Source organism: Chamaea fasciata, unplaced genomic scaffold (genome assembly GCF_029207755.1).
Source record: "Chamaea fasciata isolate MVZ Bird 193981 ecotype frontalis unplaced genomic scaffold, bChaFas1.0.hap1 SCAF_5, whole genome shotgun sequence".
Lineage (NCBI taxonomy): Eukaryota > Metazoa > Chordata > Aves > Passeriformes > Sylviidae > Chamaea > Chamaea fasciata.
In genome coordinates this window covers 26,129,469-26,135,538 of record NW_027094090.1, presented here as the reverse complement: position 1 = coordinate 26,135,538, position 6,070 = coordinate 26,129,469, and positions in this window count along the sequence as shown.

The window sequence follows — 6,070 nt, the reverse complement described above, 5'->3', positions numbered from 1 at the left end:
CCATCTGACAGTATTAGATGTTACAATTTCAGTGATACATTTCAAATATTGTATCCACTATTTTATGTGGCTCTAAGTGCTAAGAAGAAGAGCAGCGTTTAAAAACTGTCTTCTTTGCATGGTTAAATTCCACAGAGCTATTTTAAGATGATAACTTATGTTGCACAAAAAAAGTCATCATATTGCACTAAGGAGGAGCTATTCATCTCTGGATGTATACTTCATCATGTAAATAGTTTCCATATTGCTAAAATATTCCTACATATATTTTCAAGGCCATTTTTTTTAAATATTTCTAGATATAAAATGCAATGTTACATTCTGCCCCAACTTTATACCATGCTGACTCAGTGAGCCAGATACTAGGACTATGCCGGCTTCTTCTAGCTAAGGACTGGCCATCACCACTTCAATGAACCAGGAATACAATAAAACATTGAGGTGAATACACTGGAAATGAACTCGTAATGTACCATTGCAAATATGGCTGAGCTCATCATTAATTAGATTATGAAGTCATCTCATGATAAATTGCATTTAGCATCATCCAGCCAAATGGAGAGAAAAGCAACTGAAAGAATTAACTTTAGCAGCCAACTCTGAAACACAAACCTGTTTCACACAGCTAGAAATGGGAGGAAGAAAGACACTAAACTTCTTAAAGGATGTTTAAACTTTGTGCAGGACATCTTCCCATGATACGAAATGAAACAGTGGCTTCTTAATCAACTTATTCGGATAGTATTTGACTTTCACTTTTATGGCACTCAATGCATGGAAAGATGAAGCCTTTATAGAACAAAGATCTTGAACTCAAAACGTCACCTTTCTCCATCTCGTCATTTAATTTTTCCTATTTTCCTTGTCTATATCAAAGGGTAAGCCTACACTGTAATCTAATAGTATCTAACAAGTTATGATATAGCAAGACTATCTTGAAATTTACCATGCCAGAAGCTGACAGAATTAGTAGAATCATCACAGTTTTCAGTACAGGTTAGAAACCTAATTCTACATTCAGGACACTTTGAATCCTTCCTCCTGTTGTTATAGTTTCACTGGTAACTTTAAAGTTCATCTGGGTCTATTTCCAGAAAATAACGTAAATGGCATCTTACCACAAACCATTTTTTCAGATGAAGCATCCCCCACTGCACCACGAGAACATCTCCAGGTCTTACCAATGCTTCATCAAAACCCTTCAATAGCCATCCCACCTCCTATTGCAAAAACACTCCTAATTCCCTAATCATACTTTGAGACAATGGAATATCAGAAGAGATTTAAAAAATAGCTTTTTATCATAAACTACATAACTCCTACACTCCATGGATGTTGCTGACTTTGAGCTAGTGCTTTACGACACTGTATTTTTTAGCAAGGGTCAGCTGCAAAAACATTCAAGACTACTTGTTTAAAACAGATAGTAGCACTATCCAGTCATGTTCATGACTGTCTAATGAAGGAGTGAGATCTCCAGAACTTCCCCACAGAAGAGTCCAAAGTTCTTCCCAGTCTTTCCACCATGTCTACCTGCTCCTGCCTATGGCTCTGCACAGAGATTGAGCTCATTTGCAACATGCACATTTTGACTTTGTACTGTGTGAATTAGGCACAGTTTGGAAAATGAAATCTAATGGGAAGTCAATTTCTTCTGTCAACATAATCTAAAAAAATATTACTGTAGTAATTATGCAAACAAGGAGAATTTATTTATGACACTGTTAGCTTATTGGTTACACCTGTTTCTGCGAAAAACTGTTTCCTCTTTTGCATCTGGTATATTTCTAACAAGAAGCTACACAGACAAATGTAAATGGGAAGGTAACTTCCCCGATTAACCACAGTGGGACTTGGAGGCTAGAGGAGGACAGAGGACGAGGGCTGCCAACCTGCTGTGCTTGGGTATGTCTTGGACCAAGGCAAGCTTTGAGAATGGATTAATTTCTGCCAAAATAGAAGAAGAAAAACAGAAAAAGGAAACTCATGGGAACTAGTTTTGCCTCTGGACTGCATGAAAATAGGTTAAAAACTGGTTAAAGAGAGTTTTGATTTATTGATTAATGTTGCAATTTTTCTTTTCTTAATGCTTGCTGAAACTGAACAGGGATTTGTCTTGGCCCAGTCCATCACTAATTCAGTTAGGGAGAACCTTTCCAGAGGCTTTAGCAGCTATTAGACTAGATATTATGCCCAAGCTAACAAACAACTACATTGCATCATGCTGTGACAAGGACTTCTTAGGAATGAAGGATAGGTTGCAGAATGTTCTGAAAGCAAAGACATAGTCAAAGACATATTTTTGTTTAAATCAATTACTGTCAGTGACATTAATTAATGGATGCTATTCTGTACCTCTCTATCCATCTTACCATTCACTCAGTTCAAATCCTTTACTTCTCTCCTGGGTGTAAATAAACATTGGAGATGGGAAGAAAAGGCCAGAAAAGGTGTATTTATTAGTTTAGTCTAAGTGCTACCACTGATCGACAGTCTTCAGTCTCATGCCATTCTCTAGCTAGAGAAGGAGCATGTACTTAGCAAAGGGAGTTAACTTAGGAAACAGAAAAATGTTGTGTAAGAAATAATATGAAAGAGTGTGGGCCTTATATTTCTGCGTCTGAAAGATTTTTAGCCTGCTAGCAGCTGCTAACTTTTTCCCGAGGAAAAATTTGTCAAGAAAGTTTCTTTTCAAAATAATCTTGGCAAACAACTGTCCTTTCTCAAAACAATCTTTTTCCAGGTGGTGTTTCACTGTTTCCCTAGTTAACCAATAGGATTAGAGAGGTGTCATTCTTATTCACCAATCACATTAAATCTGTATTGGAACACCCTATAAAAGGTAGTAAGAATTAGAAAATAAAGCCTTCTTTTTCTATGCTCTTTGCCTTCTGAAATACTTGGAGTCTTTCTTTTGTGTGCTACAGCGACAAAAGAGGGAAAAGATTCTGCCTTTGTACAAGAAAAAAATATCAATGGTTATAAGGAGGGAGACCAACAAGCACAACTGGGAACAGGAGACCACACTCTTGTTGAAAACAATGTCCTATCTACAAGCTTTGTCTTCTTCAGTGCAGAGGGGAAGAGGTTTATGCTTGTTCTCCATTTAATTTAGTTCTTGTCTGAACAGTTTGCATTGAGTTAAACTTTTCATAGAAATCCACATATTTTAATCAAAAATATACTGAGAGAGTGACACCAAATCAAGCACACATATACATATAATGATTGCATTCACACTGTGAAAATAATATAATGAAAAATAATATAATTTGTTCTCTGCATCTTTTAAAATGATTTCCAAAAATATCTAAATCAGACAACAGAGTAGCTATTCCCTTTAAAAATATAACAGCAGCAGGTCATTTTAGAACATTTTAATGGGACAACTTCTTTAATGACTTCTTTACTGAAGCCTAATTCCTTTGAACACACCAAAACCAAATGTTGAATCAAGACAAATAGTTTCCAGGTGTCCTTAAACACTGTTTAAGTAATAGTGGAAACAACAGATAGAATTAAAAATGTGTAGAAAAAAAGACAGCTCTATATGGGTTAGCCTCTCTGTTAAACAGCATAGTAAACATTAGAGGGGAAAGCATTACAGAATCAGCAGGCTTTGGACCTAATTAAACACACAATGGAGCATCAAAAACTACAGTCAATTTTTTTTTGTCATATCTATTATTAGCACTGACCAGTTGATCTTTCTTTGCCTTAACTGGAAAAAAAGAGGCTATACCTTTGCATCAAGTGGAAAATAATTATGTCTTAAGCATGGATGAAAGATAGGCAGTATAAAATCTAGTTCCACTTGGATTCCTAACAGTGTATTCCCCAGTGTCCTAGAAAACTGCACTTCTTTAGCAAATAGAATGAGATGTATTACTTTCTGCACTGCTGTTAAATAAATCTATTAGGATAAGGCATAAATACATTTTCTCCTTGCAAAGAATGCTGTTCTAGCTGACTGTTGAATGGTCAAAATGCTGAACCAGAGGTAAAAGAAATATTGTAAAGCTTATATACTTTAGAAAGAAACATTGATGACATATTTTGACAGGTATTTTGAAACAGCAATTAATTCTGAAATTATGTAGTGCTAAGGAAGAAAAGACAGTATTATACTTAAGCAATATTTTATTTCTAAATTCGATATGACTGTAGTTAAATTTTAGTAAAAAAGGCTGAATTCAAAAAGGGTGCCCTCAACTGTTTTCTGCTCTTTGTTACAGATTGTATGCACTGTCAGACTTTTTAACAAAACTTTGTCCTACAACTGCAACTGGTCTACTCTGTGACCCAAAGTAGAAACCAGACCAATCCCTAAAACATGTGCTTGTTTTCACAGTACCAAGCAGAAATTTTGCAGGCTTTGTAAATATATGTATAGAAAAAAAGAAACATTAGAATTATTGTAAGGAAATAGCCTCAATTCATACAATCAAAGCTAAGACATTGAAAAACTCTCTTTAACCTAAATTAAGGGCAGAGGAAAAACCCAATGCTTGTACAGTGAAAATTCAGAACAGATTACATTACTGGAACAGAATTTCCAAATGTTCTTTTATCCTCATTCATCTTTTCAAGAATACATCATTTATTCACAAATTTACAGGATAAACTCTCTAACTAGTCTGGCTGATAAAGCCAGCTCCTTCTTTTTATGGTGCTTTGTAGGAAATCTCAGATTTCTAACCATGCAGTGTTTTAGCAGCTTTGAAGAGAATGTGGCAACAAAAATTATGCTCTAATAAGGTGTGTTCAGACATTTGAAGAGGAGTCTGCTTCCCAGGGCTGGAAAAAGTCTGCATAGTAAGAATAGACAGTATGCACTCCCTGTCTCTCTTCTTTTCAGATAAAACTGGACATTGAGCCAGTGAAGGTTGTTCCTCTAATATAAGAGCTTTTCAGACATTTCAGACACTGACAAGAGGGTTCCCGTGAAGAATAAGGATAAAACAGGAAACTTGTCTAACTTTTTTAGACAGAATCTTGTTTTGGGCAAATAGAGGAATTTTCATCTTTAATGACAATACTCAGAGAAAAAATAAAAGCTAACTCCAGAAATAATGTGCAGAAAGAAGGAACAAGCAAGACACCCAGGAGTATGGGATTAATATTTTCCTCGGTGGCATCTCTGAAAAACAAAAATTGTGATCTTGGAAATCAGGACTTGCAGCCCTTCGAAATGTAGGGGTTTTTGCTCACCCTTCTGTCTTTCATTCCCTGCAGGATCTTCCTTTACTTACTGAAAGAACTGTTCATCTATTCAGATATAGAGCCCTTTCAACACAATTTTTCTTCTTATATAAGATCTGAGTAAAAGTATCATGCATTTGACTTTTGGGCACTTACTGCATTTAAATTTCTAATTCTTCAGACTTTTTCCTTTTAATAACTTCAGTTTCCTCAGTTTCTTCTCCTAAAAAATGAAAACTCTAATAAGATTGTTTTCCTTATTCTTAATTTGATTTGGATATTTCTAGGCGCTCAAAATCTTGTTTCTGTGCCCTGTCCTTTCTTACAATCCTTCAATTTACAAAGTCACTACTAAAATAGCAGCACATGTGGTTGATTCTGTGTTTCTTTCTTGAAGCTATGGGGAAAGGAACACACAGTCCTTGTCACAGTGAGCAGCATTCATTCTCCAGTCTACAACTGCAGTGTTTCATAAGGACAGATATTTTAGTAGAAAAAAAAATAATATAGAGAATCTGGTATTCTGAATTAAAATCAAGGGGGTTTTTTTGTATTATTATTGTAGGAACCCCTTTAGGTATAACCTGCTTAAAGTTGAAACAACAGAAATGGCATGATCGTAATAAATAGTCTAATGTGCCAGATCACACATTTCAGAGATAATCTCAATAATTTCTGGTATGGCTTGGCAACCATTCAGCCGCAAATGAGAGAGGAGGAAAAGAAACTGGGTAAATTAATCATCAGAAGTTTTCATGATTAGTCATCATGAAAAACTATCAGTAACAGCAAGATGATGGTAACTTTAGGATGTTCTAGGCAGACGATTTCTAGTAGGGATAGACCAGGTCAAATGAATGCCTTCAAA